This window comes from Solea senegalensis, linkage group LG12 (genome assembly GCF_019176455.1).
Source record: "Solea senegalensis isolate Sse05_10M linkage group LG12, IFAPA_SoseM_1, whole genome shotgun sequence".
Classification (NCBI taxonomy): domain Eukaryota; kingdom Metazoa; phylum Chordata; class Actinopteri; order Pleuronectiformes; family Soleidae; genus Solea; species Solea senegalensis.
Window position 1 is genome coordinate 3,138,792 of NC_058032.1, and position 21,232 is coordinate 3,160,023.

General features: G+C 42.9%; 1 protein-coding gene across 1 annotated transcript in view; it reads left to right on the top strand.

Moving 5' to 3' along the window:
• Positions 1-542: 542 nt before the first annotated feature.
• pitx2 (paired-like homeodomain 2) overlaps positions 543-21,232 on the top strand; it is a 52,031-nt gene continuing 31,341 nt past the window's right edge. Inside the window, exon 1 of the mRNA XM_044039530.1 lies at positions 543-755. The gene's annotated coding sequence lies outside the window, so the exon portion shown is untranslated. The remainder of the gene's footprint in view (positions 756-21,232) is intronic.

Here is a 21,232-nt window from a genome sequence, read left to right on the forward strand (position 1 = left end):
GTTGAAAATTAAATCACATATAACAAGATATAATCTTAATCTGATTTTAAGGAGCTTTTCCTAACTTTATTTAAGTTTATCTTTCTTAAACTAAGCACAAATCCTCTTAAATCTATCTTTAAAAACTTAGCATCAAACTTTTTTTGTCCTTGTCGAATTGAATTTATTTTTAAATGCAAAGTACCAAAAAAAAGTACATTATTAAAGACACTTTTTTTTTCTCCTCTGCCTGCAAACAACCCACACATGACAGGAACAAGAAGGTCTTTGACTTTAATATACTATAGATGGACGCGCGGTTATGATACAAAAACATCTAGTCATAAATCAAAGTATTTGAGACGCAGCTGAGCCGAGCCGTAGATATTTGCTGAAATAATATATCACATATCTCATATTGAGAAAATTACAGACAAGCGCGCTCAGTCTTAGGGAAGGGCGCGAGACGAGACAGGGACTGCAGGACCCACATGGTCAGAACCCACACATCCGTGGATTCCTAACGGCACGAGAGAGAGAGAGAGAGAAAAAATAAAGAGAGAGAGTCGGGGATGCAGGGGAAACTCACTGAAAACATGTTTGTGGCGGCGGCTGAAATCGAGGGATGAGAGATTTAAATCTGCACAAAACAAATGCAAGAAATTAACTCGTGAGTGGTTTCGATTACAGTCTTTGGTTTCCTCCTTTTTGTCTTCCCTAAATCTTCATTTAGAGTCTGTGAACCAGGACAGCTGTTTTAAAGATCACTCAAAAAGGTAAGTCTGGCTTCATTTATATTCTCCGCCACAACATCACGCTGGTTTTCTTTTGTTTTTTTTCCTCCCGCACAGCTCATTGGCTCATCTGTTGTTTGGCGGCGTACACTTTCTTACTTATCGAGCAGTGGAGTTTTGTACAGCCTAGGCAGAGATTAAGACAAATTCTGATAAGGACTGGAAGTTGACTCTCAGCATTAAGGAGGATTAATGTTTAGCTCTGTGTGGCAGGGGCCTTCTCAGTGGCTGTGTTTGCGCAGTGTTGCGGACCCCGCATTAATCCGAAATTAGTATAAAAGATCAGCTGTGGCCACTGAGGCGAACCTTCACAGGGCTTAGGCCAGTAATCAAGTCTCACTTTGGGACAATGAGAGCCTGGAAGGTCAATGAGGGGTCTGGGTTCAAGGAATGAGGAGATTGAGGTTGGGGAGGGGTGGGACTGTTTGGTGGGGGGGGCTTTTGGTGACCACATGGTTTAATTTAGGTGAGATTCTCACACACACACACACACACACAGTCTGTGCCGCCGTGTCTCCACGTCACTCACTCACGACCACGGTTTGTTGCGTTTATGATTTTCACAATCCAAAGACATTTCTTCCTCCTGTTTTTCCTTTTCCTCGCTCTCTTTTTTCTTTCTTCTTCTCCCTCAAAGCCCGTCGTCTGAAATCCAATACGAGTATTTGATGTCTCAGGAGTTTACATTTCGGCGCACTAAGTATTAGCTCTGTCACATAATTATAATGTGTGCCGAGGGATTATAACAATAAATAGTATGGGACTATCTCGCCGCTCGAAGCATATACAGCAACATCTACTGTTCCAACGCAAACCAACAGTGAGCAGAGCCGGGTCGCAGAATCACAGGGTGTGTGTGTGTGTGGGTCTCTGACTGTATTTTACATGAAAGTAAAACTGTGTCAAATTTAAAACAAGCAATATATAATAAAAAAAAAAGAGTTTTTTTCCACTGGAGCAGCACAAGAGGCAGCGCCGCTGATTTCAGTTAGGAAAATAAAATAAAAGGAAATATAGCTCAGCATGAACCGCAGGCCCTCGGATGACGAAACACTCACAAAACCGTTGATATCTGCATTCTTTTTTTTTGTCTTTTCAAACTGCTCGCACAGTCGAGCCCGCGTCCAAACGCAGACCATTTTATTGACATTTTAAATAAGGCTCACCATACATGCACAGCTGCAACGTGGCCAAGGGAAACGTCTCAAACTAAATACTTTCCAAAGTACATCTGAAAAGTTCTTAAATTATTTATTTATAGGGATTTTATGGCAAATGACAGTACCCCTATGAAAGAAAAAAAAACTGCAAATCATTTCCTTAATAAAGTTTTCTCGGCACGTGCCAAACTTCCTCCTACGCTCACTTTTCCACAGTAGTGCGACCATGTCTGTCCTTTGTGCACACATGTTAACAACAGGCAAAGTACAAATGAAAGGGGGAAACGGCACAAAAAAACAACAGCAACACAGCCAAATGATAATTTAGGGCATTTGCACCACATTGTGGTGGAGGCAGCTCTCTTCAAGTGCCAGCGGGGGGCACAGCGACCCAACCCCAGCCACCCACTGCTCCTGCTAAGATTAGACAAATTAAACACTATTATTCACGTCACTCCCGCAGCTGGCCTTTTAAGTGGTTCTACGTTAACTATCATAATGGTTTGCTTTGAAAGCCGCAGTCTTCTCCTTAATTTACAATATGAAAAAGCCCTTTTGGCCAAGTCTCGGTGGGACTTTTCTTCCTCTCTGCCTCATGTTGCAGAGGGAAAACACATCCTCTTAACACTGCACTTTCGACGACTATAAACATTTTTAGATTATTGAACAGAGAAAACTTGTGAGAATCTTTTATTTCTCGCTCTTTCTTGCACATTTTGTCACTTTATCAGTTACAAAAGAGATATTCCTGAGCACGAGCATCGTACAGTTCTGCCAGACTCTCGCGTCTGTCCATACGTTTTTAATGCAGACTCCTGTTGGGGGGGGGGCGGAGCTCTTTCCTTTTCTCTCTTGTATCCTCCACAACCTGATAATAGATGTGGTATTGGCCAGGGACCCGTGCACTGAAGGAGGCCGGTGATGGATAACCTAGTTTCAGACCCATCATCACCGTACAGCATGTGCCTCGTATCTGTACTTAAAAGCCCCTCAACTCTCACTGAGCATGCTCCACGTACAGAAACAGTACAAGTGACGTTCTGTCAGCTGCAGTTACTATAAACTCAGGGTTTTTAAAGCCATGTCATATCTAAATATTCAACAGCATATTTCTTTTGAAGAAAAGTTTCCCCTTATCTTATCTTAGCCAAAAATGCTTTATTTGCATTATTTATTGATCCCTATAGCAGCAATTAAGAACTAACAAGTATTTTCATGTTTGATTAATCTGTGGATTATTTTCACGACTAATCGAGTCATCGCTTGGTCCACAAAATGTCAGAAAACGTCTCTCCAATGTCTTGTTTCGTCACCAAACCAAAATGATTCAGTTTTAATGATTTCTTTGTTTTACGGAGCAAAGAGACAAAGACAATATTCACACTTAAGAAGGCGAAACAATCAGAAATCTTTGTTTTAATCGCGGAAAAAGCTTCTAGAGCAATTCATTTGCAGCTTACAGCAGTTCGTATACACGCCAAGTTCAAATATGGACACACAGCAAAAAGAATTCTATCAATAATCACAGCATTAAAGCTGAAGGAATCAAGGACCCATTGACCACAGACAGGAAACGGCTTCAACGTCACGTCTAAAAGTGCATAAAAATAAGCAAGTGTATCACTTTTTGTGTCATCTAAAACGTTGCGTATTTGCATTAACATTAGTCAACAAGTCCGTGTTGCAGCATGTGCAGCAGCATTTTAAATGTGGAGAAACACCCCACTATACTCCTGTATATAACCTCCTTAGGCTTACTGGAGATGCATCAGTGAAACCATAAAACACAGACTCCTGCTACATATTCACACTGTTATGACTCCAGTCTGCGAGTTTCCACCGAAACCATAACTTCACTGAAAAACTTTCTCCGTGTAACTTTGAGCCAGTTTCTGGTGTAATAAGCAGCAGCGTCGCAGCAGGAGCCTGGGGAGCAGACAAACCCTCACGCTGCTGCTCCCTGACATTATTAACTACAATGAGGCTTGCATATCCTGCACCAGGGAGCTGCACATAACTTTGTAGCCGAGGAGGAAAAACAGGTCTGAGATTGTAGGTCTATAAAAATAGTGACAGAGTAGCTCGTGCTTCCGTGAAACACGAGCACATTGTCTACAAGCTGCGTACTTGAGCTCCAGCTCACTAAAACATCCTAACCTTTGAGTTTCAGCTTTACTAGTAGATTACTACACCAGAAAGTCCTTAGCTGAGATGTTTGAATGAGTATTACTTCTTATATTCAGGGTTTTTTGAAGCAGTTTGACTTTATTTCACATTTAAGGGAGCTAATGCGTCAAGATTACTCTCAATAAATTACCCTTTTTTTTATAATGAACGCAGAAAAGATTAATGCAAATGACAGTTTCTCTACAGGTATGAATTAGACTTGTTGTTGCAGCAGCAGCAGCAGCAGCAGCACGGAGGTTTGTCCGTCCTCACAAAGTTAAAGCTGTGACACTTAATTTGAAGGCAGCTGCGCGACTCGCCATGCAGCGCGAGTGCGTTTGTCTGCGAGAGTCTTAAGGAGCGGCAAGCGGCTGGTTCTCATCCTCGCTGTGATGATTAATGCTCGACACATCATAGTACAGTAAAAAAAGAAAAAAGGAAAAAAAAAAGAGTCAGCATATAAGAGAAACAGAAAGAGAAGAAAGAAAGATGCTCTTCACATTCACGTGTTTTGCATTTCTGGCTGCCTGGATGAGGATGACATTTCATTTCTTACCCCAAGTCATCTTTAAAGAGCTAATTCAATTTGCACTCCAAGCTGTTTCTAATCCTCACTCCCTTCCATTTTTTTTTTTTTACGCCGTCGCCTCAGCTGAACACCATGAACATTTGTTGTTTGATTGTTCAGTAGTGGCAGAGTGTGGGGCCTTTTTCACACGGCTGAAGCGAAAGAGTGACCGGAGAATCATGACAAGCAGCAGCAGCATTACTGATACAGGAGGTGATGAAATCTCAGTGGGTGGTGACCGACCGGCCCTGCTTGTGCAGCGGGCATCGCGAGCATAGACTGTGGAGATTTGTGCAATTTGTCAGTTTTTGAACAGGCAAATTCCCAGACATCACCTGCAACCACGTGTCCAATCATATACGAGTTTATCGTCAATTTTCCTTGAAATCATTTACAAAACTGACATCGTGTTCTATTGGAGGCTTCACGATGCAGATCGACATCAACTCCTCAGACTTCTCCATTCAAAGAGAGTTCTTTTTTGAAACCAGTGCAGTCGCCCCCTGGTGGCAAACTGTTACTTCCTTCCGTCCTACGTCCTCGGCTTCACTTTTCAAAGCTTGGAAGCACAAAGTCTGGTCAGCAAGAATGATCCACATCATGAAAACACCAATGTCTCATCATTCATATGCTTGTACCAGAGAAATTCAACACACAGAACTCACTGTTTTCCAGAGACAATTGAGTGTGTGAGTGACAGACACAGTGGATTCTGCCGTCAAGCTTTATTTTCTTTGGTACTTTTACATGAATATCAATTCTCTTTTCCAATTCTGTACGTTTAACACACTGTATTTTGGCTTATTTGCACAGTCTGACACTTTCCTGCCTCTGTGCTAGTATCTACACAGCACTGCGACTGTACAGTCTTGTCAGGGGAGTTTTGTATTGTCTTGCACAGTCTTGTACGTCCTCCCTCAACCTTATTTACTGTCATATATCCCCACTGTCTGTATTAGCACCTCTTTTTTCCTTCTGCACTACACCGCAACTGTGGCATAAGCATTTCGCTATATATTATGTGACAATAAAACTTGAAACTTGAACTGGAATTCCCTTGTGATGTGTAATAAAAAAGTTAAATTTCTAGACTTCTATGGGCCCACCACAGATTAGCCCAAGGTCTGGTATTTTTCCCTTGAACCGAGGGTTGAAAATTCCTGATTTAGGAAAGCTAGGATAGATACAGATGTTCAGATACGAGAGAATTAAAGATCTTCTTATTGTCACTGACTTTGTCCTCCAGTAACTTAGCATCGACACGTGGCAGAGACCAATATCTGTTTTAAAAGAGAGAGAAAATGGGACGAATTTGCTGCATCAGAGGCCGAGTTTTGTTTCCTAATATGAATCCAGCTCCAGTAATCTGACACACGGTTCCCACTCTACAACCAGCAATTATGTTTATATACAACTAAGCTGCAAATGTGCTTTGCAGGAGACCTCGCTGCTACTCGGTTACACTTTAATGTAAATGAGTATACGTTTCATTTCACAACCGCCGTGTGCGTGATTGCAATGACGCTGCTTCTTCAACAAGAACATAACAGGAACTGCTGCTGCTTACAGGGTACAGTAGCTGCTGCAGTGTTTTCACTGCATGCGCGTCTATATTTAAGTGTTGTGGTCATGCATGATCCATTGTGGGCTCAGCGAGGCGCTCGTCATGCCAGGCTACTGTATCAAACAACTGGCACCGACTGTGGCCATGAGAGTCTCTCCACACTGGCCACAGGGTTCTCGCACTACACCCTCCACCAACAGCCCGCCTCGCAAGGTGATCCTGAAAAATGTTGTTTTACTTGTTGTCTTTTGTTACAAGCAGCAAAAAGCACATATTTTATATTAAAATTAACAGTTTAAACAAAAAAATACAGCCCAGGAAGTAGATTGCAGAAGTTGGCCACTAGGGGGCCATGCAGCTCACTGCGAAAAGAGCTCAGTTTGAATGGAAGTCTATGGGAATATGAACCGAAAGTCATTAAGTTCCGGGTCTAAATCAATAGAACATGTTGCAGTTTGTAAAGAGGAAAATGGACAATAAGACATGACACATTTGAGTTGATTGACAGTTGGTATCATCCAGTAGGTGGCGCCAGTCAAATCCCAAACCTCGAGGCTTCCACAGGGGAGTTGATTTGTTATTTTTATTTTTAATTCCAGTCTATAATTTGATATGAAGTTCATTTACAAACATTCCTAAGTAATCAGATAACATTTTAAAGGGATTAGGTGGTATTTTTTTTGTTTGGTAACGTTGTTGAGGTTGGGATTACACAACAGCAGCTGAGCCTCGACTTCGGTGAAGTCGACATGAGAAATTACCACGAGATTCTAGGACACATCGACGGGCCACAAACTAGAAAATGACGAGATAAAAATTCTACAAGACATTTCTGAAGTTCTCTGTTGGTCTCAAAAGGTCTCAAAAGGAAAAAAAAAAAACACTCGGCTCGTAAATAAATAAATAAAGGCAGAAACGTCTCAGTTTTCCGACCTCTGCCAAGTAACACAACACTACACGTAACAGTAAAGATAAACCGAGAGTCCCTGGCAGTTTAACAGTCTGTGGGGAGAAGTTTCTCCACCAGCTCTGCACGCCATGTCCCCTGCTCCACATTTCTGTCCATTAACACATCCACTGTGTACGTACTCAATTTGGGTGGGTAATAAGAGGCAGATGAGTCCCGCCGCCACTCCCCTCTTCACAGCCGACATGAAGAGACTCGCTGAGGAGTTGAAATTTGTCCAACTAAAATCGCCCCAACAGGGGGGCAATTCTTAGGTCAGAAGCCCTTGAGTTGAGGCGAGCAGACACTCGTATGAGTTTGTGATGAAAACCATGTGATCCATCATCGCCGGCGCATTTGTCTGTTAAGGGACTATAAGCATGCTGGGAGCTCCCACTGGCCTCCACTTGATCACAGTTAATCTGAGCTACATGGGGCACCAAAGCTATCACTCATTATGAAAATAGAGGGAAACGGGGATAAGCTTTCACATTAAATAATTACAGTAGATCCTCGTAGGGGTCTGCAGAACACAGAGAGATCCCACGAATACAAACACTAATACTTGATATAGCTCCGTCAGTGTTCCTTTAAGCACGATATGCAAAATGTACTTTTAAATCGAGTATTCGGTGCACCGAGCTGTTACAGATCGAACTACTGAATCACTATGTTATAGTTTTTCTTTCCAATTTGCCTGATGATCACGCTTGATTTATTTCTGGAGCTCCAGTGATTGCTTTTGTCTTTTATTGAGCATATATTGTCATTTTTGGTCCCGATCCCTTTTCATATGACAGTAACATTGCTTCTAAGACGTCATAAAAAATGATTTTGTTTATTTGTTGTTCATACTGATCTCCAATTAGCCACTTCTTAAAGATACTAAAGATAGAAAAATACTATTCTATTCTATTGGAGCTTCATTTACAAAAGAAAAATACAACAAACAATGCAATTGAATCGCTGTTCTTCAAATGCCTCTAATTAGCCAATGTGGACGAGACGAGGACTTTCTTAAGCAACGTCTCTCGACGCTTGAGCACATCTGCGAGCACCTCTTCACACCAGGTATTAATAGGTTTGTTGTATTTTTCTATGGAGCTGAAAATCCCACTTTAATCCCCCGGCCGATAAAACCTTTAAATGCTATGTATAAATACGCACGTGTGATCGCTCTCCTCCTCGAAATCCTCATCCAAACAAAAGCTATTCTTAAAGAGCAGCAACCATCTTGTCTTACACCAGGCGCTAATATGACCTCCCACTTTCCAAGACTGCTAGGTAGCGACATCCCAGCGTCTCGGAGCCGAGACGAGTCTGGCTCCGATTACCATGGGAGCTACTGGCCCTGCCTGGGAAAAATGCTGCAGCTTTAAAATAAATGTTATTGTTTGTCACAGGAAACCAATCTGATTACTGTTTCTTCTCTCATGCACGCACTTAACGCCGCGCACCGCGCTGTATTTACGCATGTGGTTCTCATTCCGTGCTGCCACGGAGGGGGTAACGGACACCGCGACTTCTCATCTTTATTAAGTCACACTTTGGGGAAGGTTAAAATGAGGGTTGTTTACACAAAGTATTTGGAAGACAATCTGTCTGCGCAACATCAAACAACAGATTGGATTTCTCTGCAGCAGCAGCAGCAGCAGCAGCAGCAGCAGCGTCTCAGAAGTGAGCAGAGAAGAGGGAGACGATCACCTCCTCTGATAGTCCCGACGTCTGTGTTTGCTCAACTTGACAGGGAAAGTGAGGAGCTGTGAAAGTGCCGAGTGAAGCTATTTCGGGTTCACCAAGAATTGGTCATTTTGAGAGTATCATTTCATTGTCAGACGGCACACGTGGCTGATTGGCAATAGCCTTTTTTTCACAAGACGCCGTCTATATTCCTCACTTTTCCTTTTCTAAACCTATCCCTGTGAGGGTTATTGAAACACATACACACCCTAAAAGCAGAGTGCTGGTAAAGAGGGGAAAAAAAAGGGAATAAATGCTTGAAAAGGCATCTGGGAGGAAAGCTGAGAAACCAAGGGACCCATCAGCAGGGTCTGCCAAGGCTTAGAAGTCAAACTGTTTGTTTTGCTTCGTATGTCGTCACGGGCCGCTCTCTTTCTAACCCCCGTGTGATTCTGCACCAGTGCCGCTCTGTGTAAACTTTACCTCCGTGCAACACCTCCACTTGACACCGCGGCAAACAAACAACGCCCCACATCTCCCACGGCAACAACAGAGAGGCAATATGTAAATGTTGTGAAAGGAGCCAATTAGGAAATTTATCTTGTTTGGAGGGCTCGTAATAGTTTAATTCCAAAAACATGTTTGCTGCCTCCCTGATAATGTGTCACATGTGAGGTTGTGGCTTTATAAAGAGCGGGATGGGTTATGCAGTGAAAGAGGAGGACGTGGGTTTGAACGTGCCTGGTGGCAAGTATTTGTTTATGTTTTCCTCCTGGTGCATCGTTTCAAAGGGCAGCGTGCATGCTCCGTCGTGGGCTCCTGCCAATTGGAAACACATTGCGGCGCAATCTGTACGTTACAACGTCGGACTAACAGTCCTGTCATGTACCGAGAGAGAAGGAGCGAGAGAGCGGGAGCATGATGGGATGCGCTTTTTTTAAGGAACAATAATTTACGCATTTAATCAGGGAGACGTCAGCTCATTTGGTTTCACTTAAACCCACAAGTATCCACCACCCCCACTGCACCACCACCACCACCACCCTCCCTGATGTGGAGAAACTGTTTTCCAGGGCCCCCCACTCCCAGTGCAAGGGAATAAACTGTGTGTGTGGTTGTGAGCACTTTTCAAACGATACTTTCAGGAATAATGTGCAGTGTGAAAGAATTATATATTTCCCTCCTCTTAGAGCAGAGGCTCTGAAAATCTTTCTGGTATTCTCTCTCTCTCTCTCTCCCTCCCCCCCTCCTGGTCTGAAGCCCGAGGCCCACCCCGCTGTTTTTAATCAATCATTACTAATGAAAGGGGAAGCAATTAATAAAAAAAAGGATCCACATTAATCATTCATCTTCAATCATGATGATGTGGATCACTTGTTTAAATGCATCTTTAACCCAGTGTGAATGTGTTTAATGAGTTAGTATTTGTCCGGATTCACACGACTATGAAATGCATGCATTTTTTGTTTGGAACACCCTGAGTTTTGGCTTCATTTTGGCAGCGATGCAAGTTCCAGCATCATTCCTGGTGCAAAGCTAATGCATGCATTCATCGTCCGGGCCATTAGCTTAGCCATTAGCCATGAATGTTTTATTTAAAACATGAGGATGCTGGTTGGTCACGGAAAACTAAAGTATAAACATAGCCGTATGAACTTATTTTTATATGTTTGGCCCCGTGGCTTTCTCCGCTTTTATAAACTTCCTTCAAATCATTCACTCGACATGGAGATTGAACGACGGAGCTAACGGTTGTAACTGACCGTCTTTGTTGTTGTTGTCTTGTTCCCCGTTTTGTCTCTGATGCGTTTGTAATGTGGCGTTTCACACACAAGCAGTGGAAATGGTGTAAAAACACCTGGTTTTAGTGGATTTACCTGCAAAAAAATCCACATGTACCCACAAGCTAACTACTGTGAAAAAGGGCTATAGGACAGAAAATCATTTTAAATAAACTGGAAATTGACAGGAGTTGCCTTTAAAGTCTGTTGTTCACCATATACACCTGAGAATAATCCGTTAAAACACTTTTATAAGGGTCCAAACAAATGAATATCTTTCCTTTTTTATTATTTCTTCTGAAAGCAATTTTCCATTTTTTTTTTAACAAACATGAGAATCACACATCCCTCCCGCCGGCTATTATTGAGTCACAATCTTTTGACATTTCATTTCTTAATATGTCTCTCACTCGTCTAAATGGAGCTCTGTCAGTTTCGGGCACAAAATTTGAAATTAAATTCTTTTTTTTGCAGGTGTCACATTGACGGGGAATGACATTTATCCGGGAACTAAAAACTGGTCATGAACACAGATTTTATTAAATGGCAGAAAAGTAATTTGCTACTTGGGAAGATAGGAAGTCATACTGGAAGGAAGGAAGTTCACCATGATCAGGGTCCTTTGAAATAAAACTACTATAGTTAAACATTAAGACCTCTTTTGACACAATGTTATTGGCCTATAAATCTACAAAAAAATAATGAAGTCATATTTAATCTAATTAAACTAATCTTGATGAGAATTTTAAAAGTATTGCAACACTTTTTTGGATTCTAACAACGAGGAAAATTCAATTTAACTTAAAGTGATGATAAAAAAGCAAGCAAACGATAGAATGTTCCTCATTAAGATTACATTATGATGACTTAAAACCCTGGCTCGACTGTCGAGCAATAAAAAAAAAATATGAAACTACATGCATTTCAATGTGCACATTCAGAAAACAACAAAAAAAACATGAATTATTGCTTCTTTTTCTCATATCACCTTTAAGTTTGTGTTGAGATGCCTTCAGACAGTGAAAGTGACACTGGCCAGGTGTCGTCTGCGTGAGATTCCAGTAGCTGACAGCGGTGAGTCGGTGGACAGCACAGGGTGAACATGGTCCTGGGCAGGGTAAGGCCTTATCACCGCTTTCATTTTTCTCCCCCCAAGGTGAGCTGGGAAGAGATCAGTGGCACTAAACCCTGGGAATTACCCTAGATATTGGCCCCCTGTGCTCTGCAAATGAAATTCTGCCGTCGGCAGGAAGAACATGGTGGTTAACACTCTGAAAATCAGTTTTTGTGCAGACCACAGCTGGCGCGAAGGGGCAGGAGAAAGTGGTGGAGAAAGAGGAGGAGGTGGGAGGAAGGGGGCAGTTTGGGAAAGAAAATGACATAAAGAGAAAAAGACAGGACGGGAAAAAGCTTCACTCTTTTTTAACACTTTGTACGTGCAACAAGTGTCTGTACAATTATCACAAAACAGAGACGCGGTTCACGGAGGTAAACACAAACTCCACACTGCTGTTGTACTCACTAGACTAGTCGTGAAACCAGAACCAGGGTCCAGCTGTCTGAGGGTCTTAAGACCATGTTGACTGGGTGATTGGTGAGATGGAAATCAGTCAGTGTGATCATAACCTTCACAGTTCCTGCATGGAGCACAGCAGCTGTCAAGGCCGGTGCTTCCCCCGCGCGTGCGCGCGTGCTCACTGATCGCATTTACTTCCTCTATAAAGTGTTTTACTATTTCTTTTTTGCAGTTGTGTCGCAGTTAAAGTGACGCATTACATCATCCATACAGCAGTGGAGCGTATAGGCAAGAGTCTGGCGAAATTATATATATCACACTGATAAAGGGATGACTCAATGTGACATGGATTGTCTACTTTAAGGAAAACCTATGAGAGGAAAAGGTTGTTTTTGAAATGCACAATAAAATAACCCCACTTTTTAGTTTTGTCATTGTCCAATCTACTAACTAACTAACTAACAGGAAGGGAAGGGAACTGGATGTATGACCTGTACCACAACCAGCCACCAGGGGACAATGTGTAGAAAGGGTTAGGTGTCACTTACTGAGGAATTGTCTGAACAGTCATCTGGTCTGTTTTTCTAACTAGTTTTGTTGTGACGAACTAAACAACACAACATTCTGAACATCTGTTAAATCATTGACTGTGTTGTGCATTTGCAGTCACAGTCAAAGTTACTGTCCAATATTGTATAGAAATAGAAATCAAAAGGGACCATTTTTGGGAACGTGTTAATGTTCAAACAAACAGTTTATTGGGAATTAATTAGGGAAAAAAATATTAACAACAACACATTAACAAAATTCATTTGTGTGGTTTTGAAACACTTGGACCACAGGCCACGTCCCAACACAAAAACTAAACGCTGCACCAGCTGTAACATCACTCTGACCAGAAATTACACGTGCGTGCAAACATGAAACCTATCCGTTGCTTTTCTCAACACCTGCTCGACTATTTGATGTCAAACTCAACAGGCTCCATAAGCGGGATTTCACTACCTCTTTAAGACAAGAATGAAACAACCCGGTCCGTGTCTGTATTTTAATCCAACATTCTAAGACTTCCTCTCTTATATCTTATATCCTTTAAGTTTTTAACATTGCCAAAGTCGCTAAAGAGCTGAAAAATAAATCCGCGACTCTCCAAACCGCCAAACTGACAGCGCACAAAAGTGCCGCATGTAGTTATATTTCAACACTCACTTGTGTCGCTCTCAGTTCGTCTGCCTCGCCGAGAAACACACACCCCATACGCTCGGCATGCGTACACACACGCCACATACACACACATCATCACCCACAGATGCATACCCCCCCCATTACACCCCACACACATACACACACACACACAGATATTATTTATAGAGTCTGATCGGGGTGTAAAACAAGCCTGTCTCTCTTTAGAAAACCCCTCGACACATCCTCCCAAAAATAGCAGGTGCCCATCCATTTAGCCACGGTGGGAGGATTCAGAGCTCCACAGTAAGTGGAGGGATGTTTACCCGCTGCCAGAATGAAAACAGTGCTAATCTCCAATCAAGTCCAAAAGGCAGATTGTTAGCAAGGAGAACGCTAAAAATAACCCCCGCGAGGGGGCAACAAATTCCGGGCTACGCTTGAGCTCAACTTTGATTATGCCACGGACAGGTCCTGAAAATGATTAGCGCGTCTGTACGGCGACATAAGAACTTAAAGGACATAAGTACGATGAGCCCCCCCCACCCCCCGGGAGCATTAGTGCTCGCTCCACAGTGGAGTGGGGATGGAAAGTACAGCGTCTGGGTTCTAGGAAAATGAGGGGAAAGTTTAGCCGCGGGAAACGCAGACGCGCGTGCACGCGCGCGATAACCTTGGCGACGAGCACGCGGCAGTTGTGTTTCTAAATGGAGGACGGTTTCGTGATTGCTATTCTTGAACTGGACTTGAAATGATTTCGTGACGCCTCAAGCGTATGTACTGTATGTTTTTATTCCGATGAAGAACAGAGGTTTTCTTCAAAATGACACAAACGTGTTCATTTGATCTGAGAATAAGAATGAACAGAGACGACGTATCTAAAAAGAAAGAGGAGGAAAAAGAAGCCGCTCTGGCTTCATTTAAAGGAAGATTCAAACAAAGGCTTTGTCTGCATTTCAGTGAGTGAATAACAAAAAACCTCTCAGGCCCTCGGAATGAAATACGAGTATCAAGTGGACTACTACTGCAACAGAAATATGGTTTCCATAATTGTTGAGCCCTTTAATGACATGTAACTACAGCGCGAGTGTTACTGCGTTGAAAGGGCTTGTTTTATTTTCCTCTGGGTTTTCAGCGCTGGAGGTCGACTTGGCTCCCGTGTTTTTTACGTAGACGCGCGGCGTTCGCATGCAGCTGCGGACATTATCTCTCGCGATTTGTCTTCTTGTTTGACAATTTAGCATTAGCAGTCAGGGGACGAGGGATCGGGAGTCGTATTCCTGCATGGTGAGCAACAAGAAATGGCCACGGGGGAAAATAAAACCGTTAGAAATGGCGACAGCCACGGGTGAAACCTACAAAAATAACAACTGTCGAGTCAGAATTGTTCTCCACTTGTCACCGCGGGAACACACGTGTCACTCGCTGCTGATGGATTATGTCCCAATTAATCTCACGGAATCAGAAGTGAAATGAATACAAAGTGTCGTGTTTATCTTCAGCTGTTGCCACGGTGCAAAAGCACTTAATCCATATGAAAATAATGTGCATTTCATGCATCTGTGAGGCCTTCATTATGGTGGTGACAGTGAAATTCAACATGTACGCTCTTAAGTAGTAAGTAATATCTGTTATGTGTGCTCTTAGCAGTAAGTAATACACCCGTCCCAAAGTAGACGGAGGGCTGACATTACAGGTAATTGAAATAACTGATATTTTACAGATTAACAGTCACTTTAGACCGATTAGCGGGGGAACCGTGCATATGTAGCGGGCCGAGCATGTGGCTTGATATTCAGAGAACATGTGGAGTGGAAATTCCGTGCTATTTTCCAAGTGGTTTTTGGAGGGGTGTTACCTACACTTTGGCTGCTCAGTGGAGCGTTCCACATATCCTGCCATTTGGCCCACTGCGACTGGCATGTGCCCATGGCAAATAACCAGCGTGGTTGACTTGTAGGTAAAGTAATGGTGGGTAAACAGCTCCCTCGGATGGAAATTACCACTCCATAAAACCTTGAAATTGTCACCTCGTAAAAATGACCATGCATTTATTTATTTGGGGGATGCTCGGTCATGCTCAGTGGGGCTTTTATTATGGGGAAGAAAAGAAAAAAAACATCCCCCAATCTGAGTGAACACCACTTCTCCTGCTTTGTTTTAACAAACAGTAAATATCTATTCACAAAGAGGAATAAGAATAATAGACACAAGTGTCCAAGAACAACATCCTTCAAATACTAAAACTGTGTTATTGACTGTGAATGTGGGTTTAACACTAAATTACTGAACTGATTCAAAAAGAAAACGACGGCTAACTTCTCGAATGAGGGCATTAACGTGCATAAAAACTCCTGAAACTTGGCATGGAGGTCAGGTCTGGCGAAAATGTGATATTAGCATCGTTACCAAACCTGTGCGTAGCTCAAGGGCTCTATAGCGCCCCCCTAAGGTGAAACATGGGGTGGAGCATGCCAACATCAAGTTGCGCCAAATTTCACAAAACTTGGTGGGAAGATGTTATAGACCAAGATGAACAAAAAAGTCCATTGGGACCACGGCCTCAACTCAACAGGAAGTTGGCCGTGTTGAATTTGGCGTCCATCTTGTTTATTTGCACGCCTCGTAAACAAACAAACTCGCCTGAGTGTGTTAATCGCACCAACATAAAAAAATGCAACAATTTCTAATCTGTTTGTACTATGCTATCAAAAATTTTAGCAGATTCAAATGGGGTGTGGCCACGACAAACATCGGAAGTTTGGCGGATTTCGGCCATTCACCACGAAACAGGAAGTGCCCAATAACTTTGCCATACATCGACCGAACGCCTCAAAACTACATACGTGACATGAGAGACCGACTCTGAACACGTCTACAGACACAAACTTCACCCAATGTGATATCGGCCATTTTGAATTGAGGGTCAGTGAAGTGCAGCACTCCGCGACCTCGCATCTGGACACGAGGGCCCTGCAATGACTGTGTGCAGTCCTAGTTTTGTTTCTTACTTCAGGCAAACAAATGCAAAACATCGACAGATGTGATATATTTTGACTTTATACACGTATAAATCAACAGAGAACAGCATTTTGTTGTTGCATCAGGACAGTAACTGACTACATGTCTATGTCACTCTGACCTACATTTGAGACGTGAAAATTTCACTCACCCAAAAGGTATACAGTTCTCTGTCTGTCTGTCTGTCTGAATGTCTGTCTGCCTTTGTTTCTAGCAGGAAATTCTGAAGTCTCATGTTGCTCGCCTTGAAACGTGCACACGGAGAGGGCAGACGTCGTAAAAATGCCTATCCACCTGTTGCTCTGGCATTGGGGGAGCATTTGAACCCCACCTGCAATTCTTTGTTCTGACAGACTGTGATGTGTGTGTGTGTGCGAGTGTGCATGCAGACCAAGTGCGCTTGGTCCCCCCCCCACACATAAACAGGTGGGGTTCCCCTGCCACAGATATCGAGTTCCCCTCTTTGATAACCCATTACAGACTTCATTAATTTCACTCACTCCAGCCACGCACTCGCCGCTCCGACAAACTCGCTGAGGAATTTCCGTATGAGCACACACCTCCTCGAGCTTGTGTAAGTTTTACAAGCAGAGATTAACATGTGTGAAAACAAATGAAATTTTAGCCTTTATTGTTTTCAGGAGGGGGGCGCGGCCGACACGCAGAGTGTGAAAAGAGCCGTCTGCGTCGGTGCGCCGAGGTGTTGTACCCCCGTGACTTCAAACATGACAAGCTTTTTCCACTTGCTATGGAAAAACAAAGAAAATTCTTACGTTAATAAGAATAGAACAAAAAACATGCTTCGTACTCTTTCATAATGTCTAATTGTAAGAGTTCACACACAGATAGAAAACTATATTTACACACGTACGTCTCCCACGTCCAGTTGTGCAGGGCTAATTTGAGGTTCACTTTGTTTTCGTGACATTGACCGGTTATTCTCGGGCACAAGGGACACCCGACACCGCAGCCCCTTTGATTCCAGTTGTGCAATGAGTCATCTCTGTGTCAGGCAGATGACACAGTGGCGGCGGGGGGAGGTGGGAGAGGTCGGATGAACTTGGACAGGACCTGACCATCTCCACTGAAGCTCTGGACGCTAACATTTTCAGCATTGTTCCCTCACGAGCAAAACAATGCCAGGGATTAGGAGGCTGAGATAAATTTAAGTTACAATACACTGGACACAAAAACACAGGGAGCATTTGAAGCAATGGCATTAGTCTATAAGAGTATGAGCAGACTTTGTACTAAACAAAGCTTTGTTAACTCTTACATTTTACTGCACGCAGGAGTCGTTTATCCACTGCTGCCACAATCAGGAAATTCAAAAGTGATATCTTGTGACTTTGGTGGTTTAAATCTACGTAAATGACAGACTAAAAAAGAAAAAATCAGCAGCTTTCCCTTCCCTGCAAGCCTAAAAACAATGATTTCCACCATGGAAAAGTAAATAGTGTACAAACTTCAGTGTGTTTGACCATGAGATTATATATTATTAAGATATTGTACAGTTAAGCAACTGTAGATTTTATTAGGTGAGCCTTTTGTTAAGGAGATAACACTTAAGGCGGCTCGTGGAAATGGCGGCAGGTTCAGCAGCATGTTTGGTGAAGTTAGTATAGTTAGTTTATAATGTGCCAACACCTCATATAACAGCTATACCTTCAAGTGTTAAAAATGCAAAGACGTAAATTACCGACATCTGTGAACTACTGCTCTCATCTGGCATTATGTTTGTCTCTGCTGGAGTGACATGAGGTCACTGAGGGACAAGCATGAAAAAAAAAAAAAGAAACCGTAAACTGTCTTGTGGAGACACGTTTATCAGTCTGGACAATGTTTACATGGTCATTTCAACCATATACGTCAGCTGTGAACATTACTACCGGCACTGGTGTTGTTTTCTTCTCGTGACATAGTTGGTGTGGACTAGACACGAGTTTGACCTTGACACTTTAAAAACAGATGAGGGACAAGTGCTGGGGGCATAAACTTGACCTGCTAAGGAGGGGGGAGGACAGAGCTAACAATGGGCCGTTTCAGTGTCACCACCACATCATATATATATATATATATAGAGAGAGAGAGGAGAGAGAGAGAGAGAGAGAGAGCATATATATATATATATACATACATATAGATGCATATATATAATGTTGATTTAAGTCACATTGATGATGTGTGCCATATTGTCCCCATAACAGACATTTTCTCAGGTTGTTGGCTGATATTCTCAGTTTTGATTGCATATCCTGTTGTCTCCAATAATAGAAGCTGAGCTTGACAAGTATTGATGAGAGAATGGAACCTCCTTTGATCAACAGGCAAATAGAAGCCACTTGTGCAACATTGTTTAAAGGATATCCATGTCATTTATTTTTAGAAAGCCATACCAATGATCCACAAAAGGTCCCCATAATGTAGTTATAGGTCACCGCTGTCATTTTTCTGTCTTGTTGCTCAGATGAGGTGCAGCATCTGCTGGGACCGGGAACACTCTTTGAACTCCAGTCTGATCAGACGCACTCATTTGTGATTGAACACAAAGAGAGAACTGGAGTTAGCGAGATGAAAAAGAAAGTATTTTTTTGGCCATCGCGGCCCGATACGGAGCATGTGAATGTTTGAATTCGAGATAATTTACGACGCCGAGGCATCTATAAATCCATAACGTTGAAAAAATACAAACATACCACAGAGGCCGCCGAGCAGTGGGAGTGGGAAGTTGTGTGGAGAGAGAAAACCAAACAAAAGCGTTTCATCAAGCAATTTTTGATCTTCCTCTCGGCTGCGTATTGATTTCTGTGGTTTCGCCGTGTGTACCTACGCCGCATATGCACTCTGTAGCAGTTCGATGCCATGAAATAGTAGCTGTTCTCATTTAATTAACAAGGTCAATCATTACCTCAAACACAGTGAGCTCTGTTCTTTGCACCTATGTTAATTTCTTATTGTCTGATGTGCAGCTATTATGAGAAAAGTCAAGGGGGAGGGGGAGGGAAGACCTCCCCTATGTAAGTGATTCACTTTTGAGTATGCCGCATACCGACAGCAGGAATTACTGTTACATTGTTTGAAAATCATATTGATCTTTGCCCTTTCTTTGATTTGCATTTTCCCCACTCGCAGCCAAATCCTCCCACACGAGGCTTTGCTTTTTGAAAGATTGCTTTCAGACAGTTAAAAGATGCCAGCCACACACCGAAAAAACGGTTCCTGTGGAATATTACCTCGAAAATACGTATTGATTCCCGCTCGAAGAAATGAAGCATTATGTGGGTGTTGAGTGGAGCAGGGAGATACGGCGGGTGAAAAATGACACTGTGTCATGAGCTATCAGTTTCTGTGGCTCAAAAAGAAACATCTGGTCGGACTCGGCTCCAAAGAACACAAACCCAGCTAAGGAGACTGCATAAGTTGGGAGCAGACAGTCTTCAAAACAAACGCCACCAGCTTTGTTGGCTTTCTGACACTATTTGCTCGAGGTCTTATTCCGTTTCAGAGCCAGGGGGACTCACAATGATCTCCATGTGCAGAAGAAACTTATTGCAATGTGGCGGGGCTGATATAAGATGATGAAAAAAAAGAAGCTACTGTGAATGATAATAGATACCAAACCTATGAATGTTACATTTTTACCTCTTTGGGCACCATCCATAGTTTGACTTTAGGGTAATCCATCAACCCTGGGTGAGAAATAGCTTTCTATATTTGGCCTCTACATCTTTAGCTTGTTCTCTCGGTGGGTACAGCTGAGGAGACAACACTCTCCATCAGTCATAACTGCTGGCTGCGGGCCCAGAGTTCCTGTCACTAAAAGGCTTAAAGCAAAGAATCCTCTCCCTCATTCGTACAGCCAAACAGGTCAAAAGGTTCTAAAATGATTTGCATAGCCAATGAGGTACAGACTTTATGACTGCAGTCCACTATTTGGACTGTAATACTCGACTGTAAGGCTCGTTCCCTTCAGCCGACACCTTCTACAATCAGTGCGGCAGCGAAATCACCCTAAATTGCTCAATCTCTCACAGCACGAAAGATCATGTTTGAGGATTTACCAAAGCTACCATGCATCCTTGATCCAGAGTGTAAATTTCTTTCTCCGTTGGCCACAGAATAAAAGCCCAATAAAATGCAAGTGTGAGAGCAGCAGCTATAGGAAAACATTTGGGGAGGAGAGCGAGAGGCGAGAAGTGGGAACTGCTTCTGTGACGCTGCCGAGTAACCACAAAAATCTGTCTGTGCACCACGTCAAGACTGTGATCATGATTCCACTTCTTCTCTTTTTTTTCCCCCTTCTACTGCTTTTTTGTCTGCAGTCGTTTAACGCCCCGTCAGCATTTTTGCTCCAAATGAAATCTGAAGGCATTCCTTTCCTGCTCTGTATCCTTCTCAGAAACCTCATTCACAGCCAATGTGGCCTCCTCAACCACTACAAGACATGCAGCCACAGTTACTGCGCGCACACACACACACAGTGTTTTCATGGTTAAAACCTACAGGTGAGGTTGGATGGATACAGGTAACAAAAATGTACAAATGGATGAATTTGGGGTTTCTCATAAAAATTGAAGTCACTTCTATGTAGTTTGGATTGGAAAATAATTGAATGGTTCGGACTGGTGTCGTCACGACTTGGTTCTCAGCCTCTCAACGACAACATCATTTCCCTCCGAGCTAATGTTCTGGGATGTTCCAGATGTGCCGCGAACACAGCGAGCGCTCGACAACTTCTGAGCTGGAAAAACAAAAGTATGCGCTGGCAAACACGGACACCTTGTGGTTGCAGAACAACTCTGGCTGAAGTGATTGACACGTAAAGTTCACATAATGGCGTCTCCATCTCGAGCGGTCTTCAAAGTGCAACTCGTG